This window comes from Caretta caretta, chromosome 1 (assembly GCF_965140235.1).
Source record: "Caretta caretta isolate rCarCar2 chromosome 1, rCarCar1.hap1, whole genome shotgun sequence".
Lineage (NCBI taxonomy): Eukaryota > Metazoa > Chordata > Testudines > Cheloniidae > Caretta > Caretta caretta.
The window spans coordinates 91647012-91666334 of record NC_134206.1 but is presented as its reverse complement, the minus strand read 5'-3'; positions in this window follow the sequence as shown (position 1 = coordinate 91666334).

Here is a 19323-nt window from a genome sequence, read left to right as displayed (position 1 = left end):
GCTGAGAGTTACATTTAGTCAAAATCAGAGCTGGGAAAAGAACCTAGGATTCCTGATTCATATTCTCTCACTCTATTTAACAGAAAGCATTGGGCCTGACTTTCAGCTGACTTGCACATTGTGTAGTCATATATATTTGTGTATGAAACACTGCTAACCATGTAAATGAGTGGAAAATTATAACTTGGTAGCAGCTTGCACATACTTTGTGACATCCCATTTCTTGGCCAACACATCAGTGTTAGAAATGGGTACTTCCAGAACTAAAAGCATGCTGCTATAGGTTAAGCTCATGGGCTCTACATGGGGTTGTAGAAGATTCACATCCTCTGTTGAATGGACAGGGGGACCAGTAACACACTCTCACCACTGGATTACATTTGCATAGGGGAAAATGACTATATAAGGCTCAAGATACAAGGTGGGTGACCTAATATCTTTATTGGACCAACTTCTGTTGGTGAAGGTTCAAGGCAGTGGAGAATCATTCCCATTGTCTTTCAAATCAATATATATAATTTGATGTAAGGTACCATATAGATGTACATTTGTACCTGAACAATTATTAGATTGTGAGCTCTCCAGGGCAGAGAGCCTGGGTCTCATTGTCTACTACTCCATAAAATATATAGCGTAGTAGAACCAAATTGCAAGTTTTCAGTGCTATGGAAACAAATGGATTAAACTTACTTAGCAAAGAGTTGGTGGAAATTAGCACACCCATGTGTGAAAGGCAATAGAGAATCAGACCTAAAATCTTTACACAAAAGACTTACAATCTATAAATCTTGAGCAGAGAGGGATCACAAGTCAGAAGAGGATAAAGAGGGCTCTTCAATTTAGCAAACAGTGTAACAAGAGTCACTGGTTGAAAGTTGAAGCAACACAAATTCAGACTGAAAATAAGGTGTACACTTTTAGCAGTGAGGGTAACTAACTGTTGGAACAACTTGCCAAGGTTTGTGGTGGATTCTTCATCACTTTGCAATTTTTAAATCAAGATAGGTTGTTTTTTATAAAACATATGGTGTTAACATAAGCAGGAAACAATTAATGGAAGTCCTTTGGCCACAGGAAGTCAAACTAGATGATCACAGTAGTTCCTTTTGGCCTTGGAATATATTAATTTCTCTGGTGGTTTCCACTTTCTTTTCACTAGAATGGAAATGATTCTATGAGCAGCTTTTGTTACATTTTTGGAAGTGCCAGAAAGGACCCATGACTCTACTTGCGCATCCTGATCATAGGGGCCATTGGGGCTTGAAGGAAAGGAAGGATGAGTGGCTCCAGCTGACTGCACATTTCTACCTACAGATGTGAAGGAATTAGAATTCAGCCCTAATCTTCAGCCTAGACTTTTGTGAAGGGTTTTTCTGCTTTCCCACTTATACACAATTTGGGACCATTGTTCATTAGATTCTGGTTCGTAAAATAAATATACTCCCCTCAGAGAAATAAAATTTACAAATGCTTACAAGCATTTTAAATTAGATAGTAGCTAATTCAGGAGTCCAGGCCCAGTTAATATTTCAGAAACATATCACCTGCCACCCCCAAAAAGAATCCCATGCTCTTTCTAGTTACAATATTCAATTAAAATTCCTCCACAATGGAACACAAGTAATTAGTGTCTTAATTCATTACTCCTTTATGTTGGCTAGGCATAAGCAATATTTTCATATATTTAACCAGAGAGGCAGACAATAAGCATTAAGCCAGTGAACTGGAAAATCAGAAGACCTACAGTACTTAAACTATAACATTACTGCCCAGCAGGAATTTTATTAGCAACTTGCTCTACTGAAAGCCATTGCAATATGACTTACAGTGTCTGTAATGCTACATAGTAAATAGCATTCTGTAGCCATCAGAAGAAAAGGTCATCATTTTACATAGTTGCACCCTATTTGAAATCACTCTCTATAAAAACAAAGTAACAGTCTAGAAACAGTTTTCCTGAATTCAAAATGGCTCATTCTGTGCTAAGTAATTGATTCATAAAAGTCAGGGGCATGCACGTTTAAATGAGTTTAATCAAATGTTTAAACAATAAAAACAAAACTGAAGATAAATCAAACATGGGATGATATACTAGAACATTGTCACGGGAGGCACCAAAGTGTGAGTGAGCTCTCATTTGAGACACAATGTACAAATTATGCTAAGACAAAGTCAAGCAAGGACTTTTAGGAATAACTTCCTTTCTGACGGAATGACTATTGCTTCCTCAGCCCACCTGTCAAGGTTCCTTCCCCACTCTGAACTCTAGGGTACAGATGTGGGGACCTGCAGGAAAAACCTCCTAAGCTTATCTTTACCAGCTTAGATCAAAACTTCCCCAAGGTACAAAATATTCTACCCTTTGTCCTTGGATTGGCCGCTACCACCACCAAACAAATACTGGTTACTGGGGAAGAGCTGTTTGGACACGTCTTTCCCCGCAAAATACTCCCAAAAATCTTGCACCCCACTTTCTGGACAAGGTTTGGTAAAAAGCCTCACCAATTTGCCTAGGTGACTACAGACCCAAACCCTTGGATCTTAAGAACAATGAACAATCCTCCCAACACTTGCACCCCCCCTTTCCAGAGAAATGTTGGATAAAAAGCCTCACCAATTTGCCTAGGTGACTGCAGACCCAAACCCTTGGATCTGAGAACAATGAAAAAGCATTCAGTTTTCGTACAAGAAGACTTTTAATAGAAATAGAAGTAAATAGAAATCACCTCTGTAAAATCAGGATAGTAGATACCTTACAGGGTAATTAGATTCAAAACATAGAGAACCCCTCTAGGCAAAACCTTAAGTTACAAAAAAGATACACAGAGAGAAATAGTTATTCTATTCAGCACAATTCTTTTCTCAGCCATTTAAAGAAATCATAATCTAACACATACCTAGCTAGATTACTTACTAAAAGTTCTAAGACTCCATTCCTGGTCTATCCCTGGCAGAAACAGCATATAGACAGAGACACAGACCCTTTGTTTCCCTCCCTCCTCCCAGCTTTTGAAAGTATCTTGTCTCCTCATTGGTCATTTTGGTCAGGTGCCAGCGAGGTTACCTTTAGCTTCATAGCCCTTTACAGGTGAGAGGACTTTTTTCCTCTGGCCAGGAGGGATTTCAAAGGGGTTTACCCTTCCCTTTATATTTATTACACCACCACTTCCTCAACACATACTTATTGATATTAAAGCTTTATTCAGACTGATTTTTGCCCTCCCCCAGCTTTAAATTTCCCTCTGCTTATGTGAAAGTATCATTTAATTGTCCTTAAGGGTGACATATAAGCCATTCTGTACAGAGCAAATAAAGCACAACCAGATATTAAGTAGCCTTGGATCCAAATTCCCCCATCTATATTACAGTCTTGTAATGATCTCATCCTGCTGTTCTTTTCTTTGTGCTGATGTTAAAGTAATCTTCAAAGAGTTGACAGGTTTTTGTAATTAAAGTTTTTAAATATCAATCAACATATCAATTACCACGTAGAGTTGCACAAAGCTCCATCTTTCTCCATAACCTTACACTGAAATAAGCCCAAAATAAGATTTCAAGAGAATAGAACAGAAACAGTAGGTTCACTTACCCTCCACAAAGCAGTATTTAATTATATTTTTATGGGTTGCCAATCTGAGCTCTTCAACAAGAAATGTTTTGTAACAAGGCAACATGTTTTTAAGTAATCATAGACAACTCTTAACTCTTATTCAAAACTACTGTGATTGATGTGATGTCAGAGATCCATTAGATATTGCCTGAAAGTTATGTATATTGTTCTTTAGCAAAAATGGCTTTAACAGCTCCAAAATCAATTATTTTTCATTAAATCTCCTTAATTAAACTTTCACCAACTGACGCCTGAGGTTGTGGCCAAACAGCACAAATTAGCTTCAGGCTGTTTTATCTTGCACCAGGGAAATTGTCCAGCACAGAGCAGCCCAAAGATTGACTAAGTGTAAAGATGCCATAAAGTCATTTTTACATTCCCCCTCCTGAGTTATGCCAATTGCTCAACTGTTAGAGTTGTGGACCAGGACCAGTATTTCTTTCCTGTTTTTTTATTAAACTGTATCTACATAATTCCTCTAGTCCAAAACACATAAATGTACTTTGACTGTCAACATGAAAAATGAAATGACCAAATTTTGTTAAATAACTGCCTATAGATGTACAGTACTGTAGGTCTCTGGTTCTGACTTTGCACGCATTATAGGTATTTTAATAGAATGCTAATGATACTACTGAGCCCCCAGTAAAGCAATATTCTTTCTAAAGGAAAAAAAAAGAAATATCCCTTTCTCATTTCTGATCAGATGTCATATACTGTTATTTTTATGATGGATAGCACTATGCAGAAATATTAAAACAAAGTTGTTATATGTTTTATATAATGTCTAGGGTAGATATCCTTGAGCTTTGAAACACTGAAATACATTTGTTTGGCTAATAATATTTCAGTGATGGATTATCACCTCATATTTTCCTTAAAACATGTTTTAAAACTGAAGTCTAAGAAAACAGAACTAAATGGGAATAGAGAAGTGATGAACTGCTCACTAGCAATCCACCTTCATTGCTTGCAAACAATGGTGGTGCTAGATAAGCTGGAGTCATCTCTGTGCTTAATCATAGGAAATGCAGGAATGTCAGAAACTGTAGTGGGTTGAACCTATATCAAAGTAAAAGTGTTCTTTTCAGTTTGCATATTATAGTGGATTAACTCATAATATAGCAGTAAAAGACTATGTCATATCATTTGACACATGTTCTGCTAAATATCATAATAGAAAGAATGATGACTAGTGTAACTTTTTTTTAGACTGAAATACACTAAAACATTTTAATGAAAAGTTAAAAGCATCTTGCATGAGTGAAGACATGTTTTCATTTTCTCCTCCAATTTCAATCACTTTATTGGCATGCAAAGGTATTTAAGCATTGCCAGAGTTATTAAATCAAATATCTGTGTATAGATTAGGTTTCATACAGGTAACTGGTTAAATGGCTTTTATATATCTGTCCATTTCTACTGCTGTTGATTTTCTTATTCAGTGGCAGGGTAGCATATACTATGAGGTTATTTCTCCTTGCTCTCTCTTTTCTGCTAATGATGTACCTAGCTATTTTACCTGGGACTTGATTCAGCCCGTGAGTTTCACCAGTGCAAGCTGGCAGAAACCAGACTCCAGACTCATGGTGGGAAAAAGTCAGTCATGAGTGGGAGCACAAAGGACTATGCCTCATGCAACTTTCACTCTTCTGAGGACATATAACACCAGACATTAATATAAATATTTCTCTTTAATTGCACACTAAGTCTCACATCTGATGAGGTTCAATAAGGATAAGTGCAGGGTCCTGCACTTAGGACGGAAGAACCCAATGCACAGCTACAGACTAGGGACCGAATGGCTAGGCAGCAGTTCTGCGGAAAAGGACCTAGGGGTGACAGTGGACGAGAAGCTGGATATGAGTCAGCAGTGTGCCCTTGTTGCCAAGAAGGCCAATGGCATTTTGGGATGTATAAGTAGGGGCATAGCGAGCAGATCGAGGGACGTGATCGTTCCCCTCTATTCGACATTGGTGAGGCCTCATCTGGAGTACTGTGTCCAGTTTTGGGCCCCACACTTCAAGAAGGATGTGGATAAATTGGAGAGAGTCCAGCGAAGGGCAACAAAAATGATTAGGGGTCTGGAACACATGACTTATGAGGAGAGGCTGAGGGAGCTGGGATTGTTTAGCCTGCAGAAGAGAAGAATGAGGGGGGATTTGATAGCTGCTTTCAACTACCTGAAAGGGGGTTCCAAAGAGGATGGCTCTAGACTGTTCTCAATGGTAGCAGATGACAGAACGAGGAGTAATGGTCTCAAGTTGCAGTGGGGGAGGTTTAGATTGGATATTAGGAAAAACTTTTTCACTAAGAGGGTGGTGAAACACTGGAATGCGTTACCTAGGGAGGTGGTAGAATCTCCTTCCTTAGAGGTTTTTAAGGTCAGGCTTGACAAAGCCCTGGCTGGGATGATTTAACTGGGATTTGGTCCTGCTTCGAGCAGGGGGTTGGACTAGATGACCTTCTGGGGTCCCTTCCAACCCTTATATTCTATGATTCTATGATTCTATGATATTCTAACACAGTATGTGCAATCTACACCATCATATATTCTCTGGCTATCTGATATAATTTGGACATCTAGTAACCTCTTCTTATCATCTATTCCTTTTGATACCCCAAGAGCATAATCATGGCAACACACTTAGAGGCAATGTATTCTTAATGCATTGGCAGGTAAACAAACTGATTCACTTCAGATGCCAGAAACTTAATTTCAGTTGATGTTTCTCCATACAGCTACTTCAACATGTGGTATTGATTTCTCCTAGCCTTCATTGTATTTTTCAAGATCTTCAGTAACATTTCAGGATAATAGCTGAGCACTTAAAATTACAAATTTCCATTTTTAAGTTTAACTTTAAAAATGTATATGTTAATTTAGATAATGTTGAAGTTTCTGTTTGTATTTTAATAAAAGAAATAATAAGATTTCAAGATAGTTTTTATATTTACTTCCTGTTTTCATAAGCATTTAGCTTCCAAAATATTCACTCAGTGAGCTTAAACTTCCTTTACTGGTTCTGTTCTCATAGATGGCTTTATTTTCATGTTTTCAGTTTATGGGAAAGTGGGGGGAAACACAATTTCCCTTTGTAAAATGTTGGTTCTTTTGTAAATCTAACATCATCTTTTTTTGAACTGGGCTACAGAAAAAATATTCTGAAGTTTGAAAGTTGTATCTTTTTGGGGACATGGTAATAGGTGATTGAAAAATCACTTCTGAACATGCACAGCAGAATCTGCTCAGATTTTTCACAAATTTATGAAACGCAGCCCTTCTTAGAGAAAGCATTTCTCATTCTTTATACCCAGCTTGATATGCACCAGAGGTACTCTGGGACAGGTTTTAAAAGGAACATTGTAAATGTCTCATTGGAGCAAAATTTCCCCCCCAAATTGCCTTAACATCAGGGACAGAAGAAAACTGTGGCAAATGTAATATTGTGAATTCTTGATTTTAAGGTCTGTATTATTATGGCTGTCTTATACTATAGCCTGCACATTTCAATCTAAATATACTATGTTGTTGTCTGTGGCTCTAATACACAAGCCCTATGCATGCGGAAATCTCGCAGATATCCGCGGAAGCTCCATATACAAGGGGTTAGCAAGGATCAAGCCCTTTTTCTATAATTTAAACCAAGCTAATCCAGGCTTGCACAAAACTATCTTCCTTCAAAGAGTGGAGAGAATGGACTCCAACAGTAACAAATCTCCCCCAAACGGTAGAGATTAAATTTAAATTGTGATCATTTAAAGACTAACTTTACTAAATATGTGTTGTCATTTTTTTTTTGCTTTGGGTTTTCTTTTAAAGGGTAATTTAATCTGTGTGTGTTGCAAAGGATAGCCACATGCTTTCATTTTGAATGACTTTTTTTTTTTAAGGGAAAACTGAACTGTAAATACAAAGGTCTCAGTTGAGTGGTCTAGACTAGGGAAAGTGGATGAGATTACAACAGAGTTAGCACATTTTAGCTAATCCTAACCTAACTTTGATCTTTTCTTATTTCAGATACAGGTTAGAACCTTCTACCTCAAATTCGATGGTCAAGATTGACCTTAGGAAGGACCTTCAGGTGGACCTTGATGAGATATAAATCAAAGTAAAAAGAGGCCAAGGTCAGGTTGAGGAAAGCTAAAACATGTTAGCTAATCTCAGCATACTCTTAACCATTCTAACTAGTCTAAACAAACCACAGGAGAGATCACATTAAGTTCATCCCCTGTATTAAGCTGTATAGGAGTTAAATACAAATTGGACATCACCTCCAGATGATGGTGGACTCGTAAGCATTTAAAGGAGAAATATACACACTCACACACAATTCACAAAACTCATATAGTTACATGTACAATAGTAATTAAATATTAAGTGCAACATTAAGGTGAAAACAATAGCAAAAAGTGAAAAATGTAGAAGTAAGGGTTTCAGGATAAATGGTGGCCATATCTACTACAGCTGAGTTGAATGTACGAGGTATCCTGCACTCTTGTTTCTCTAGTTCTATGTGAATCTATCATGACTATTTATGTCATAACATGTTTATAAAAATGGAAGATATGCAATGAGGCTGAATTAAATTTTCTGTTGGAACCTTACATTTGAAATTACTCCACTTTTTTAAAAAAGGAGTACTTGTGGCACCTTAGAGACTAACAAATTTATTTGAGCATAATAAATAATTTGTCAGATGCATGCAGTGGAAAATACAGTAGATAGATTTTATATACCCAGAGAACATGAAGCAATGGATGTTACCATACACACTGTAACAAGAGTGATCAGGTAAGGTGAACTGTTACCAGCAGGAGAGAAAAATAAAACCTTTTGTAGTGATAATCAAGGTGGGCCATTTCCAGCAGTTGACAAGAACGTGTGAGGAACAGTAGGGGGGAAAAATAAACATAGGGAAATAGTTTTACTTTGTGTAATGACACATCCACTCCCAGTCTTTATTCAAGCCTAATTTAATGGTGTCCTGTTTGCAAATTAATTCTAATTCAGCAGTCTCTCGTTGGAGTGTGTTTCTGAAGTTTTTTTTGTTGTAATATTGCGACTTTTAGGTCTGTAATCAAGTGACCAGAGAGGTTGAAGTGTTCTCCGACTGTTTTTTGAATGTTATAATTCTTGACATCTGATTTGTGTCCATTTATTCTTTTATGTAGAGACTGCCCAGTTTGGCCAATGTACATGGCAGCGGGGCATTGCTGGCACATGATGGCATATATCATATTGGTAGACGTGCAGGTGAACAAGCCTCTGTTAATCTGTTTCTTCACTTCAGCAGGTGGGTACTGTAGTTGTAAGAACACTTGATAGGGATCTTGAGGTGTTTGTCTCCGTCTGAGGGGTTGGAGAAAATGCAGTTGTATCATAGATCTTGGCTGTAGACAATGGATCGTGTGGTGTGGTCTGCATGAAAGCTGGAGGCATGTAGGTAAGTATAGCGGTCAGTAGGTTTCTGGTACAGGGTGGTGTTTATGTGGCCATTGCTTATTAGCACTGTAGTGTCCAGGAACTGGATCTCTTGTGTGGACTGGTCCAGGCTGAGGTTGATGGTGGGATGGAAATTTTCATTTCAGTTTCCATTCAATTTCCATCCCACCATCAAGATCTATGATACAACAGCATTTGCTCCAACCCTTCAGACAGAGACAAACACCTACAAGATCTCTATCAAGCGTTCTTACAACTACAATACCCACCTGCTGAAGTGAAGAAACAGATTGACAGAGCCAGAAGAGTACCCAGAAGTTACCTACTACAGGACAGGCCCAACAAAGAAAATAACAGAACGCCACTAGCAGTCACCTTCAGCCCCCAACTAAAACCTCTCCAGCGCATCATCAAGGATTTACAACCTATCCTGAAGGACGACCCATCACTCTCACAGATCTTGGGAGACAGGCCAGTTCTTGCTTACAGACAGCCCCCCAACCTGAAGCAAATACTCACAAGCAACCACATACCACACAACAAAAACACTAACCCAGGAACTTATCCTTGCAACAAAGCCCGTTGCCAAATGTGTCCACGTATCTATTCAGGGGACACCATCATAGGGCCTAATCACATCAGCCACACTATCAGAGGCTCATTCACCTGCACATCTACCAATGTGATATATGCCATCATGTGCCAGCAATGCCCCTCTGCCGTGTACATTGGCCAAACTGGACAGTCTCTATGTAACAGAATATATTACAACAAAAAAACTTCAAAAACAGACTCCAACGAGAGACTGCTGAATTGGAATTAATTTGTAAACTGGACACAATTAACTTAGGCTTGAATAAAGACTGGGAGTGGATGTGTCATTACACAAAGTAAACCTATTTCCCTACGTTTATTCCCCCCTCTCCCCACACACACACACACACACTGTTCCTCACATGTTCTTGTCAACTGCTGGAAATGGCCCACCTTGATTATCACTACAAAAGGTTTTATTTTTCTCTCCTGCTGGTAACAGTTCACCTTACCTGATCACTCTTGTTACAGTGTGTATGGTAACATCCATTGCTTCATGTTCTCTGTGTATATAAAATCCACCTAATGTATTTTCCACTGCATGCATCTGAAGAAGTGAGCTGTAGCTCATGAAATCTTATGCTCAAACAAATTTGCTAGTCTCTAAGGTACTACAAGTCCTCCTTTTCTCTTTGCGGATACAGACTAACATGGCTGCTACTCTGAAACCTGCACTTTTTTGTGTGATTTGAATGATACAACTTAAATGTTACCTTAACATAAGTGTTTTGCATTGAATATAGTTAAAATTCATACCAGGCATGTGCATATATGGCAATATGGCATCACCATAGTTTTTCCACACAAGGGAACAATCTAGCCTCAGAGTTAGGGAGTGTAAATTATGTGTAGAGTAACTCCAGACCCTTAGTGCTAAAAGCTTGAGCCTCCAACAGTGGAGATAAAATAATCTCTCTATCAGCGGGTGCCAGACTCTCATTCTCATACATAAATCAGCCACAAGAGGAGGACAGACACTCACATTTTTCTAGTGTGGATTAAATAGTTCCCCACTTGGAGAAGCTCATCCCAAGCATCCGAGTTGAAGTTTTATGTTGTGCACCATTTATCTAACTGACTCCTACTTTGATTTGAATTCTGGGATTTGAATTCTGGTCCTTCAGTACTAAAAGCATAATTGTTTACCACTTGAGCCGAAGAACAAAGGGAAATGTTTTCAAAGGCAAAAAGGGAAGGTGCCCAAATCACCTGACTTCTACTTGTGCGTTTGTAAATTTTCCCCTAATTTTCTAGCTGCCAACTATATCTGTTAACTTCTTATGTGGACCAACCATTGGAGGTGGACAAAAAAAAAATCACCCATTCCTACATCACCTTCTGGACACACTTTAGGTCATTTCTGAATTTGGACTTGCTGTTATATAACATGTTCAGAATCTCTTCTGTTACATATCAACGTTGCTGTTGTCTACATGTATACCAAACTGTATAAGTTTAAGAGAGACGGCCTCATATGTCAGACACAACAGAAAAGACAAATTCAGTGACAATTAAGAAACAAAATCTCTGGAATTTCCTATCCAAGTTCTGAATTCTACCAGTACCATTGTTTGACGGTTGAGCTCGTGGAAATTCAGAGTCCCTTTGAATTCTACTGTTCACCTGCCACTGAATGATTGCTGCTAACTTTTAAAATATCCAAATTAGGCTTATATATGCTTTACAAACATCATCTAGACTTATTGAGAGAAAGCATGTTATGGTTATGAGTCTTATGTACAAGAGAAGCTCATATAACAAATACAAAAATTACACTTGGACACAAGGCAAATATATATACATATATATATGTAAATAATGGAAACAAGAGTAAGAGAAATAGTGAAATGGAGCTAGAGATTAAATAAAGGACTACTGTAATGGGGGAGGGAATAGGTCTAATTCTGTTAATAAGTCAGTTATGACAAGATTGATGTTGTTGTAGCACCTACTAAACACTTATATGTTCTTTTCTTCCTTGACCCATATGTCTTAGACAAAAAATACAATGGAGATTAAAAAAAAATCAAACATAAATAAGGGAAACATTCGTGATTCTTGTAACAGTTTGGGCTGAATTAAAATAAAATTAACCCAGTGATTTCAAAGTGTTTACAGTGTTCTGTCCAGAGTGTTGCTTCCAGGCCAATATTCCATTTATTTAATTTATACCAAGGGTCAGATTATGCCTGGACATGGCTAGGGTACACAGGTAGAAAAGCAAAGCCAAAAAACCTTTTTTTTTTCTTTTTTACCTTTGAGACCACCATACAGAAGCCAGATACAATTGCTGTCATAGCATATTCCTAGGTGTGCTCCATGTTCTTTGAGATTCCACTGGAAGAATCCAACTTTACGCTCTTGTCTGAGCTGCAAAGGGCTTCTGCTCGTGGAAGGAGGTCAGGGCAGGTGCTGAATGTACTCTTTCCTGAGCTGGCACTGTGGGGATGTATCTCACAGGTTTTGTCCTCTACCACCCAGAGAAGTGGCCTGTGGCAGAGTTTCTGCCACTAAGATTCCAGGGCCTGCAGTCAGTCAGTGAATATCTGTACTAAAATTGTACTATTCTTAGGTTAAAACTGCATCTGTACCTGGCAGAAGCGTCTTACTCATGTTAGGAGACCGACTAGCTACAGATAAGATTTTTCCTGAGGCTTAGAAAGTCCATTCCACTGGGAGACAGGTCTGCTGGCAGCAATACTCAATTCCACGCCTTTAAAAGACTTGAGACCCTCCTCACTTTCTAGCTGCTGTGGCACATTGTAGGCAGAGAAACAGGTAGTTGCTTCTCTTTTAAGATCCATTTTATGGCCTGGATTGAAGGGAAGCTCCTCCAAATATTTAAGATATTAAATTGTTAAATTCTATTAAAGATGACCACAGAAAAGAGATAATAGTGATCCTTTAATATGTATTTGTTCAAAAGGCATTTTAACCCTGTAGTAAATGCACCTACACCAAAACCAGGAGTTTAAAACTTAAAAGTGGGTGGATTTTTGATGGAGGTAATTTGTGACATAAAAAATACCATCCTGCCTTTGGTTTGCACTATGTTTCTTTTACTTGGTTGATGTTCCATCAATTTTATTCTCTCTTCTGAATGTATTATCTAATTGTCTTCTAGCACATTTGTTTTAAAACCTTTTAAATACTGGTTCCAGAATTTTTTGGGTGGTTCCAAACAAATATAGTACGGTTTATTTTTTAATGGTAATTGTTTATGATTTGTTATCTTGTGGGTAACCCTCCTGATTTACTAAGTAATCATTATTTTTTTGAGTTCAGCGAGATGGTGGAACTTGTCAATTGTGCCAAATTGATTTAAGAGAGACCAGAGAGAAAGAAATAATTAAGCATAGGGGATCTGATTTCCCCCTAAATAAAGTTTTGCACAGGTTTAACTCTGTTGATTGCAGCAGATTTTGATTCACATTGGTGAGATAGAAAAATCAGATGTAGGTTTTTTTTTTTTTAATTTTAGAGCTGACTATATAATATGATAATGTTATCTCTGTGTATCTCACAAATGAAAATAGGTACATATGTTGCAGGCAAAATGAGCCAGAAAGGTGACCAGCTTAACTAGCGAGAAATTTGAAGACACCCTAGGCTCCTTGATCTTAGCTAAAATCACTATGTTTTTTTCTAACATGGAATATCTGAGATACTTTTGGTTTGCAAGTCTCTCCCACCTAGCAGAATCAAACCTTTTAAAAACAGTATAGAGGGACAATAGTTAAATACGTTTAGTATTTTATAGTGACTTGTTTTGAAACTCCTGTGAGAGGGATTCCTTACTGATAGAAATGGAATGAAAAAAAATAAATTAAAAGGGACATAAGTACTCATGCTCCATGGCATAAGCGAAACACTAACTGATGGGAGTTGAGAAAAAAAAGAAACTTCCACTATGATCAAGTTATTCCATAATCATCCACTATGGGACTTGTTGCACCTTCCTCTGAAGTATCTGGCATGGGCCACTGTCAGAGAGAAGATGCTCCAACAGAGGGAGCTATTGAAGAAATTCTCACTTATAGATACTTTTGATTTTTCAAAGTTAAACTGTTAAACCTACTAATTAACCAAAAAAGAAACAAAACCTTTGCTCTGTGGCCTGCATTGGACACTTCAGCCCCAAAGGAGAACTTTTCAAAAATGTTGAACATGTGTGTCAAGGTTCCTTCCCCGCTCTGAACTCTAGGGTACAGGTGTGGGGACCTGCATGAAAGACCCCCTAAGCTTATTCTTACCAGCTTAGGTTAAAAACTTCCTCAAGGTACAAACTTTGCCTTGTCCTTGAACCCTATGCTGCCACCACCAAGCGTGTTAAACAAAGAACAGGGAAAGAGCCCACTTGGAGACGTCTTCCCCGAAAATATTCCCCCCAAGCCATCCACCCCCTTTCCTGGGGAAGGCTTGATAAAAATCCTCACCAAATTGTACAATGTGTACAATCTGAACACAGACCCAAACCCTTGGATCTTAAGAACAATGAAAAAGCAACCAGGTTCTTAAAAGAAGAATTTTAATTAAAGAAAAGGTAAAAGAATCACTTCTGTAAAATCAGGATGGTAAATACCTTACAGGGTAATCAGATTCAAAACAAAGAGAATCCCTCTAGGCAAAACTTTAAGTTACAAAAAGACACAAAACAGGAATATACATTCCATTCAGCACAGCCTATTTTACCAACCATTAAACAAAAGGAAATCTAACACATTTCTAGCTGGATAACTTACTAAATTTTTACAGGAGTTCTGAGCTGCATTCCTGATCTGTTCCTGGCAAAAGCATCACACAGACAGACAGACCCTTTGTTCCTCCCCCTTCCAGCTTGGAAAGTATCTTGTCTCCTCATTGGTCATTTTGGTCAGGTGCCAGCGAGGTTATCTTAGCTTCTTAACCCTTTACAGGTGAAAGGGTTTTGCCTCTGGCCAGGAGGGATTTAAAGGTGGTTACCCTTCCCTTTATATTTATGACGAATGTGAAAACAGGAAATTGAAATGTAAACCTAGCTACAGAAGTTGCAGCCAAGTGACCTCTGACATATTCATTCATAACAGTTCATAACTAAGGCTGAGATCATCCACTTCCATGGTAAAAGCTGGAAGAGGGGGATTGCGGGATAGTAATCACCATAAGGAAGTCCACTGGGGATAGGATTTGCTTCTATATGGAATTATGAGCTCTGCTCCCAAACCTGGAAGATTCCCAAGGATGTCTGGGAGATCAGGGTCAGGATTCTCAGCCTGCATAATCTTTCCTACAGATACTTAGGAGGGCCTAGTGAAGCTGGGTTGTGTCTCCTCTTACCATATTATGTATGAATCCTGAAGGAGAAACAGTAGAAGGGCAATTGAGACTCCCAATTCCACACAGAATGGGATGGCTCTGCATGTGGAAGACCCCATCACATGCACAGATCTCTGTGGGCTAATCTAGGCTGACTTTTTGTTTGTTTGTTTCCTCCTGGTAGTGTTATTAAAGGAGTCCTATTCTTTGGTTTTTGTGTCTGGTTCAAAATTAGCACATTAGCTCTATTTATAGGGTAACTGTTGGGGTGAAGTCAGAGAGCCTTTAGCTGATGTCTTCTTAAAAGGGTATGCAAATAGTTAAAGGAGAAATGTAATGGATCTGTTTCTGCTCAAACACTGTTTCATACCAATGTAACTCCTTAACGTTACCCCTGATTTACACCAGGGTGAGTGAAATCAGAACCAAGCTCATTGTCTTTACTGATCTCAAATAAAACAGAATTATTTGTGCTAAAATAGAGAGAGAATTTCTGATGATGGATGATAGTCCCTAAGAGGGAAGGAACAATGGAACTAAAGTTTCCTGAAGATTCCATAGCAAATGAGAAAACAGCTAATCTTATAGCCTTTCCCAAAGCTGATTAAAGTCAATGATCTTTGGGTCATGCTCATAGCAAAGAAACAGGATGTTGATGTAGTGCTGGTATGTGGTGCCTACGGGGAACCTGAGGATGGGGAAAACCATCAACTCGAAAATATTAATTTGTGACATAAAAAAGAGGTAATGCCCCAGGAACTAAGGAGAATACCGTGTGAGTAGGTGAGAAACAGAGATAAAATCATTGAGGCTAGCCAAAATGTGAATCTATACTGAGCATAATCCTAGACATGAAGAGGAATAAAAGAGGAAGAGCAGTAAGAATTCACAAGTAAGTGGCAAATTCTCATTAAAGTGCAGTTGATGGAAGAAATGAATGTAATCATTCTGAAGGTTTGGAATAGAATTAATTTAGAGAGAATGTTTCACTTGGAGATGCAGGGCTAGAGAGTTAGAGAAATAAGGATTAAAAATGTGCTGTTCTAAAATTTATTTAACAAAGGATAGACTGGGAGCTAGACTATGTGCCAGCATGGGAACTGTCTAGTAGGTCTCTTTCTGGACTTTTTTTGAGAAAGTGAGTGGCCAGTGGGAAACACTGAAAAATTAGCAGAGCCTCAGCTCCCTCCGACATGGTAGCCAATACAGCTGAACTTGATTTGGATATTGTAATTTTCTGCTTCTACGTGTCAACACCAAATTACTAATTTTCCCTCACCCTCCAGAATAAGAGGCAAGGAATTGTGCCTCAAAAGTATCTGAATCACACAGTTTCCCAGGGCTATTCCAGGGGTTGTGCCTAAAGTTACAATCTAGCCTAATGGGATTACATGCAGCATATAATTTGTTTATCAGCCTGAGCAAGAGCAGCAGAATCTATCCCTCAGTAATTAATTCTGACTGACTCAACATTATTACATTGCAAAAGACGGTTTACTTCTACAAGTGTAAATGTCAGAATTCCATCTAAAGGTTGAAAGTAATGTTTGCAAAACATGATAACATTTATGGCTCAGTCAAATATTCTGGGAAAGTGTTGGTGGCAATTTACAAAAGATTCAATATACACCATTTTTTTGTTCTTTTTTTTGGGGGGGGGTTGTTTTTGTAAATGCCTGGATTCCTTAAAAAGTCTTGCTTTTGAGGAAAATATCATTTCAACATTAATATCAAGATGAAAAAAAAAAGACAAGAAAATTCCAATTGGCCCACACTAAAGACATATTCACAATAAGTAAATAAAAGAGACAAGAACTTATTTAAGCCAAACAAATATTAAATTCAACTTTCCATAATCATCTTAAATGCCACATTCTGGCATATAAAACATACTAAATACAGAAATTTAATTGCATATTACTGCAGCTGCTAAAATGTATTTAATATTCATTCAGAATCAGGAACAATAAAATTTGATAATAAATCATCAACTGAATCACATAAGTTCCTCTCTTCTTTATCTTCATGTTATTTCAGACTGTGCTATTAATACGGCTAGCATCATTATAATCACAGAACAAAACTTTTTTCCCCTTCAGCAATTAATCAGAGCTTAGCCAGAAATAAAACTGAAGCAGTAATACCCACTGAAGCTTTCAAAATCATAAGCTTCTTTCTATGGGCACAAGTCACTCTGGCTATGACTGGCAAAATGAATATTTCCCCCCTTCATATGAAATATACGTTTGTATTTAATTCATAACATACTGTGTATGCTCCATCAAAAGAAAGATATAACAATTAAAATTAGTGCAAAGATGCTGCTTTAACTGATTGATCTATTAAGAAAGCACAGTTTTACAAGGCCTTAAACTACCATTGTGTTTGAAAAATGACTGTATAAAAATGGTACCTTTTCCCCCCTATATCTATCTTAGATACTTATATGGCCCTAGTATTGTAGTATCCAAGTGGATCACACTCTTTTAATGTATTTATCCTCACAACCTCCATTCTGCAGATGGGGAACTGAGACCCAGACAGACTAAGTGATTTGCCCAGAGACACAGAGGAAGTCAATGGTGAGCAGGCTTTGAAACTGTATCTTCTTGTCACAGGCTAGTGCCTAATTATGGGACCATCCAACCTCATACTGGGCTATTTGGTGGCACTATGTCAGTGGTGGGCAACCTTTGGCATGTGGCTGTCAGGGTAATCTGCTGGCAGGCCACGAGACAATTTATTTACATTGACCATCTGCAGGCATGGCCTTCCACAGCTCCCAATGGCCACGGTTCACCATTCCTGGCCAATGGGAGCTGTGGGAAGTGGCGGCCAGCACGTCCCTGTGGCCCGCACCATTTCCTGCAGCTCCCATTGACTGGGAATGGTGAACTGCCATTGACCAGGAACTGGAAGCTGCGGCGGCCATGCCTGCCAGTGTAAACAAACTGTCTTGTGGCCTGCCAGCGGATTAACCTGATGGGCCACGTTTGGGTCACGGGCTGCAGGTTGCCCACCACTGCTCTACATGCTTGCACAGGAGAGTAACCTCTGAGTGGCTATAACCACCTTGCTCCAGTGGGGACCAAGGGGAGAACTAGGGTCCATGTCCATATACCCCCAGAAACTACAAGTAGATGGGTAGAGATGGGAAGAGAGTGAGAAAATCATGATACTACTCCTCTTAACACACCAGATAAGAGAACTGTCTGAGTATGATGGAGTAATATGCTGAGCTCTGAAAAAGATTACATCAACTTATTCCCCCAGGGGCCAGTGAAGAATCACAGTTTATTTCTCTCTACACAAACCCTGGGGCAGGGCAACTGTACACTGCTCCCTACTCTCGGTTACACCTAAAGGCTCAATCTATCCCTCTAGCCCCTCCACCCCCCACCCCCCAAAAAAAGTTTTTACTACTTTATTACACCTTTTAAACTTACAGACCCACACAGTTAAAGGCGAATGATTTCTCTTCTGTTTTATTTTGTGCATCATCAACAGAATTTTTGTTAATTTCTCATTAGAGACCAAATCAGTTGCACTTATACAACCCCTTGGAAAGCAAGTGAATTATAACACAACAAAGCTAATATCTAACTTGAATAATTTCTCTATCTACTCTTCCCAGAGATGTATTCAGGACTGCATTTATGATGATACAAAAATAAGCCTCAACTATGACAATTTCTCAGAACTATGTTACGTATTACTGAGCACCATCTACTGGTGGCCCTCATAACAAAGGGCATAACTAACAATTAAGGTAACAGCATGAGAAAGGAGTAAAAGATATTCATCAGAATATTAAAGAGTCAATGCAGGATTCTTTGGAATTCAACATATGGCTGAAGTCACATGCAACACTTTCTTTTCTGAATTTGCAGTGCATACTCCATATGCTCAGGATAGTCAGCGATGCCATTTTGAAAAGTTTTCTCAGCTTGTGTGAAAGTCAGGAAGGAGATATTCCCACAAAAGATGCCACAAACGGGAGAGGGCCTTCTATAAAGCAAAGACATCAAGCTGGAATAGCAGGCACCTGGTCTTCCTCCTCAAGAAACCATTACATTTATATAGAGTTGTTGGGAAAGCAAAGGTAGGGCCTCCATTGAGGAAGGGGAGACTCCAGACTTTGTGATGCTGATGCAAACCAAACTGCAGATCTTTTCTTGGCTCTCATATCATTAGTTTTATATTGGCCTGATTGGAGTCACCAGATGGCACTGTTAAATATGGTCTTAAGAATTCAGATTATTAATATGGGAACAAAGTGAGTCTTTGAAGATATATTGTATTCTTGTTAGGTAGTTGTTTTTTGAGGTTTTTTTGTTTTTAAATCTGATGGCCCTTTTCGGAAGCTGTGGCAGATAGC